A 7,606-nucleotide genomic window follows, 5' to 3' on the forward strand; every position below is an offset into this window, starting at 1 on the left:
GATGGGGTCCTGCGATAGCTTCAGCAGCCATGGCATTCATTGAGAACACTACCCCCCCAAAATTTGCCTCTTCATTTTTTCATTTAGAGGAATTAAATAGATGTAGGTTTCGGTTATAAAAGGAAATGGCATATTGAATATACCTGCTTTTAACATGTTTAAAATTGATTAGTAATTGTGAAAACTTACCAGCCAGATTTTCTGAACTCAGTTGAAGTATTACTTTTATTCACTGCAGAAGAAATATTCCAGCAGTACAAAGGGTCAAATTCTGGATAAAATGAATGAATGAATTGCTCAACTAAGGACAAAAGGCTCATAGCCAGGTGTGTCAGGAACCAGCATGACCCGCCAGCTATCTGACACCAGCTCTGGGACCTGAAACCAGAGATCCTACAATCTCACTCAGCCTGCCAGTGGGCTGCCAAGCCCTAGGACCTGGCTTCAGTCACCAGTGGATGGGCACCAGTCCCAAGATCTCCCAGACCCTAGCCCCCCCATACCAGTGAGTGGACATTGGCTCCAGGACCACTAAAATGTCTCAGCCTGTCTTATCAGGATTCAGCCAACACACCAGCAGGCCAGTACCAGCCCCAGGACCTCTTGGGCCCTGGTTCTGCCCGCCCCCAGGCCAACACCAGTTCTGAGATACCTTGGATACCTCAACCAGGGATCCTGGGATCCAGCCTCCTTCACGAGTGGGCCAGTACCAGGTTTGGGACACCTTGGAGCCTAGCTGTGTCAGGAACTACCATCAGGCTGACACTCAGTCTGGGAATGCTGGCCCTCAAACTACCCATCCCAGAACCCAGCTCTGCTTACCACTGAACTAGAACTAGCTCCAGGACCTCCGAAGTTCCACAGCCAGTTTCCTTGTGACCCAGCCCTGCAAACCCTCAACACAAAGCAAGGCCAGAGGCCAGCCACACCTACCAGGATGCCCACGGTAGTGAGTCCACCATAACACAAAGATCCAGGCAGCCTACATACAGGGTACCCCTAAAGCATATTGCTTTGGTGACCAGAAGGGAGTACACTGCTAGGATGTGTAGGATGTCTCCTGCACTTCTCCAAGGTTGGGAAATGTAACCAACCTACAAGATACATAGAAATAACAACAGCAAATTGGGCAAAATCAGGTGACATAAGAACATGTTCCAAATGAAGGAAGAAGATAAAACTCCAGAAGAACTAGGTGAAGTGGAGAGAGGCAATAAATACACTAGACAGAGTTCCCATTGTGGCTTATGAGGTTAAGGGCCAGATGTAGTCTCCATGAGGATGTAGTTTTGATCCCTGGTCTCACTCAGTGGGTTAAGGATCCAACGTTGCCACTAGCTGTGAGCATAGGTCATAGATGTGGTTCAGATCCTGTGTTGCTGTGGCTATGTCATAGGCCTGAAGGTGCATCTCCGATTTGACCCCTGGCCTGAGAACTTCCATATGCCATAGGTGCAGCCCTAAAAAATCAAAACAAAACAAAACAAAACAAACAAACAAACCCAAAAAACACTAGAAAGAATCAAGGCTAGATTAAATAGTACAAAGAATGGATCAACGAGCTGAAAGAGTAGTGGAAATCACAGAAGATGAACAGAAAAGAGTAAACAGAAGTGAGGACAATTTAAGAGACCTCTGGGATAACATTACAGGGGTCCCAGATGGAGAAGAGAGAGAAAAAGAGGCAGAGAACATATTGAACACAATATAGCTTAATAGCTAAAAACTTCCCTCAACTGGGAAAGGGAATAGGTATCCAAGTTCAGGCATCACAGAGAGTCTAGAACAGGATCCACTCAGAAGGGACTACATCAAGGCACATTGTAAAGAAGATGGTAAAAATTAAAGATAGAGAATGTTAAAAGCAATAAGGGGAAAGCAACAAGTTATGTACAAGGGAACTCCCATATGGCTACCAGCTGACTTTTCAGCAGAAACTCTGCAGGTCAAAAGGGAGTGACACATTGTATTTAAAGTGATGAAAGGGAAAAACCTACAACCAAAAAGATCCTACCTGGCAAGGTTCTCATTCAGATTTGATGGAGAGATTAGAAGTTTTGCAGATGAGCACAAGCTAAAAGAGTTCAGTACAACCAAACCAGCTTTACAAAAAGGGTCATAGGGACTTCTGTAAGTGAAAAAGAAAAGGTCACAACTAGAAACATGAAAATTACAAAAGGAAAAAGCTCATTGGTAAAGACAAATATACAGTAAAGGTGATAAATCAACCATGTACAGAGCTGGTAGGAAAGGTAAAAGACAAAAGCAGTAAACTCATCTATATCTGCAATAAGTAGTTAAGGGATACACAAAACAAAAGGTGTAAACTATGATGTCAAAAACTGTAATCATTGTGGGGGAGTAAAAATGCAGGACTGTTAAAATGTGTTTGCAATTAAGAGTTCAGCAACTTAACAACAACAAAAATATCAGCAACTTAACATAATCATATAGATAGACAAATAGATACAGACACATCTACATATAAATATCATGGTAACCACAAAGCAAAAATCTATAATAGATACATACACAAAAAAGAGAAAGGAATCCAAACGTAACACTAAATATAGGTATCAAATCACAAGGGAAGAGAAAAAAAAAGATGAAAGGAACCGAAGAGAATTTTAAAAGCAACCCTCAAACAATTAACCAAAATGACAATTAGTACTTACTTATCAATAATTACTTCAAATATAAATGGACTAATGCTCCAATCAAAAGACATAGAGTGACCAAATGGATACAAAACCAACATATATTATATGTGGAATCTTTTTAAAAATGATAGAAATGAATTTATTTAAAAAATAGAAATAGACTCCCAGACATAGAAAACAAACTTATAGTTATCAAAAGGAAATGGTGGGGGATAAATTAGGAACTTGGATTAACATATACACATTTTGTATAAAAGATATTACAGTTGTATAAAAATGAAGGTCTATCTATATAGCACAGGGAACTATATTCAATATCTTATAATAACCTAGAATGGAAAAGAATCTGAAAAATACATATATCTGAATCACTTGGCTTTACACCAGAAACTAATACTGTAAATTAGCCATACTTCAATAAAAAAATTAAAAAATAGAGAGGGCCTAAATAATAATTTCAGATATGAAAAAGTAGAAGTTACAACTGACACCACAGAACACAAAGGGTCATAAGAACCTACTTTGAACAACAATATGCCAAGAAAATGAATACCCTAGAAGAAACAGACAAATCCCTAGAAATATACAATCTCCCAAGACTGAACCAGGAAGAAATAGAAAATATGAACAAACTAATCACCAGTAATAAAATTGAATCAGTAATAATTATAACAATAAAAACCCTCCCAATGAACAAAATTTCAGAACCAGATGCCTCACAGGTGAATTCTACTAAACATTTAGAAAAGAGTCAGCACCTATCTTTCTTAAACTATTCCAAAAACTTGCAGAGGAAGGACTGCTTCTAGACTTGTTCTATGAGACCAGTATCTCTGATACCAAATATATCACAAAAAAAGAAAATTACAGGTCAACATCACTGATGAATATATATGCAAATATCCTCAACAAAATATTAGCAAACTGAATCCAACAATACATTAAAAGGACATACACCATGATCAAATGAGTCTTACCCCTAGGATGCAAGGATGGTTCAATATCCATAAATCAATCAATGTGATACACCACATTAACAAATTGAATAAAAATAATATGATCATCTCAATAAATGCAGAAAAAGGTTTTGAGGAAATTCAACTTCCAGTTATATACATTTGAAAAAAACTCTCTGCAAAACGGGTATTGAGGAAACATACCTCAATATAATAAAGGCTATATCCAATAAGCCCACAGCTAACATCACGCTCAGCAGTGAAAAGCTAACGTGTTTCCTCTAAGGAACAAGACAAGGATACCCACTCTTGCTACTTTCATTCAACATAGTATTGGATGTCCTAGGCATAGGACAAAGAAATAAAATAAATCCAAACTGGAACAGAAGAAGTAAAATTGTCACTCTTTGCAGATGACATAATACTACACATAGAAAATCCTAAAGACACTACCAAAAAACTACTAGAGCTCATCAATGAATTGGCAAAGTTGCAGATACAAAATCAATATACAGAAATTTGCATTTCTATGCACTAGCAGCAAACTATCAGAAAGAGAAATTTATTTATTTATTTATTGTCTTTTTAGGGTCACATCCATGGCATATGGAAATTCCCAGACTAGGGGCAGAATTAGAGCTGCAGCTGCTGGCCTATGTATGTCACAGACATAGCAACACAGCAAAAGATGTGAGCCATGTCTGTGACCTACACCACAGCTCACAGCCAACACCAGATCCTTTCACCCACTGAATGAGGCCAGGGGTCAGATCCATGTCCTCATGGATAATAGTTGGGTTTGTTCCCACAATGGGAACTCCAGAAAGAGAAATTAAGGATTTATAATTACATCAAAAAGAATAAAATAAATAGGAATAAATTTAATTAAGGGGTTAAAAGACCTTATACAGGAAACTATGAGACCTTGATAAAAGACATTGAAGACAATACAAATAGAAAGATATTCCATGTTCATGGATTGGAAGAATTAATATTATCAAAATGACCATACTACCCAAAGTAATCTACAGATTTAATGCAATCCCTGTCAAAATACCAATGGAATTTTTCAGAGTATTAGTACAAATAATTTAAAATTTTGTATGATAGCATACACACACACACACACACACACACACACACACACACACACACACACACAAAACCTAATAGCCAAAGAAATGTTGAGAAAGAAGAACAGAGCTGGAGATATCACACTCCCTAACTTCAGACTATACTGCAAAGCCACAGTCATTAAAACAGTATAGTACTGGCACAAAAACAGACACATGAGTCAATGGAAAAGAATAGAAAGCACAGAAATAAATGCACATGTTTGTGGTCAATTAGTCTCTGACTATGTAGGCAAGAATATACAATGAAGAAAAGATATTCCCGTCATAAGTAGTGCTGGCAAAACTGGACAGCTACATATAAAAAATGAAATTAGAACATTTTCTTACACCATGTACAAAAAGAAACTCAAAAGAGATTAAAGACCTAATTAGACCAGAAACTATAAAACTCCCAGAAGAAAACAGGATGAACACCTTGACAAAAACCATAGCAATATTTTTTTAATCTGTCTCTTAATGCAAAGAAAACAAAACCAAAAATAAACAAAAGGGACCTAATTAAACTTAAAAGCTTTTGCACAGCAATGGAAACCATCAACAAAACAAAAAGACAACCTACTGATTGAGAGGAAATATTTGCAAACTGTATGGCCAAAAAGGGGTTAATATTCAAAATATATACAGTTCATACAAATCAACACCAAAAAACAAACCCCTTTATTTTAGAAAGGGAAGAAGACCTGAACAGATATTCTTCCAAATGGCATGTGGCCAACAGACACATGAAAAGATGCTCAACATTGCTAACCATCAGAGAAATGCAAATTAAAACCACAATAAAGGGAAGTTCCTGTGTGGCACAGTGGGTTAAAAATCTGCTGTTGCCTCAGCTGTGGTGCAGACCACAACTGTGGCTCGAGTTCATTGTGGAGGAACTTCTACAGTGTGGCAAACAAACAGACAAACAAAACCCCACAATGAATTATCACCTCACACCTGTCAGAATGGCTAGCTAGCATCAGAAAAACCATAAATAACAAAGGTTACTGAGGGTGTGAAGAAAAGGGAATCCTCTTACACCTTGGTAGGAATGTAAATTGGATCAGCCACTGTGGAAATAGTATGGAGGTTCCTCAAAAAGCTAAAAATAGAACCACCATATGGATTTAACAATTCCACTTCTAGGTATATATCTGAAGAAAGCGAAGATACAAGCACAAGACAGAAACGGACACACAGGCATAAACAAATGTATTGTTACCAAAGGGGAAAGGGAAGAGGGGAAAGGGATAAATTAGGAGTATGTATACAAAATTCTTTATATAGAATAGAAAAGGAGGAAGGGTTTACAGTATAGCACAGGGAACAATAGTCAATATCTTGTGATAACCTGAAATAAAATAACTGACTTTGCTGTACACTACTAACACACTACTGTAAATCAACTATACTTCAATAAAAAAGCTCATGCATCCCAGTGTTCATAGCAGCACTTTTTTATTTTTATTTTTTTTGCTTTTAGGACTGCACTTGAGGCATATAGAGGTCCCCAGGCATCGAAACGGAGCTACAGCTGCCAGCCACAGCCACAGCAATGCAGGATCTGAGCTGCATCTGCAACCTACACCACAGCCCATGGCAATGCCAGATCCTTAACCCACTGAGCAAGGCCAGGGATCGAACCCACAACCTCATGGTTAGGAGTCAGATTTGTTTCCACAAGGGGAACTCCAGCAGCAATATTTACAATAGCCAAGATGTAGAAATGTAGAAGCAAGCTAAGTGTCCATGAAGAGGTGAACAAATAATGATGTGAGAAATACATATATGTATATTCACACACACATATACATACACACAATGGAATATTACTCAGCCATAAGATAGAATGAAATTTTGCCATTTGTAACAACTTGGATGGACTTGGAGGGTATTATGCTTCATGAAATACATCAGACAGAGAAAGACAAATACTGCACGTTATCACGTATATGGAATCTAAAAAGCAAAGCAAGTGAATGGATACAGCAAAACAGAAAGAGACTCACAGATATTGAGAACAAACCAGTGGTTACCAGGAAGGAGAGGGAAGGAGGAAGTGGGAAGAAGGAAGGGGCAAGACAGGGGTAGAGGATTAAGAGGGACAAACTACTGTGTATAAAATAAGCTACCAGGATATATTATACAGTACAGTACAGGGAATATAGCCAATATTTTATGACTTTAAAAGGAGTACAGTCCATAAAACTTTGAATCATTTTGTTGTAACCTTGAAACTAACATTGTAAATTAACTATATACTTCAATAAAAAATAAAATAAGGCATAACTAGAGTTTCCTGATGTGTCTGCTCTGAAAGCCATTCCAGTTTTGCATTCATGGGCTGTTTTGACGAAGGTAATTTCCTTCTTCTGTTTCAGTGTTGCCAGTTGTTGTCTTAATTGCAAAAGGGTATAGCTATAGACAAATGGGAAGCATGAGCTGAGTGTTTTCAAAGAACAATTTTGACAGCCTAGCTCTTTCTAAATGCCAGGGACTGTTTCAACTGTTAACTCAGGGGTGAAGGGCCTGAAAACAACATCAGGCTAGCCGACCAGAATTTTTATGATTAAAGCAAAAAGCTGGCTCCCTGGACTCTGATCTAGCCCAGTGGGAAGGGGGGCAGACCTCTCCTATTGCAACATCACTTCATTCTTGCTGTTCAAGGACACGTGCAGGGAGGTACCTGATGGGGTCACCTGCTTGCCTTCCCATCTGTTTGGCAGCAAAGTTGAAGATCACAAGCCTTGTCCTGTAGCAGGGCCAGGCATTCTGGAGGGGAAGAAAGTCCCCTGGTTTCCCAGGAGCCTTGGGATTAAATTGGAGTAGGGTTTTCAAGGATTCCTGATGATAAGAGACACCTGGGCCACTTACT

The sequence above is a fragment of the Sus scrofa genome, chromosome 2 (genome assembly GCF_054392235.1).
Source record: "Sus scrofa isolate SSC_HxYL_T2T_F1_AM1 chromosome 2, Sscrofa_HxYL_maternal_Yorkshire_Landrace_v2.0, whole genome shotgun sequence".
Classification (NCBI taxonomy): Eukaryota; Metazoa; Chordata; class Mammalia; order Artiodactyla; family Suidae; genus Sus; species Sus scrofa.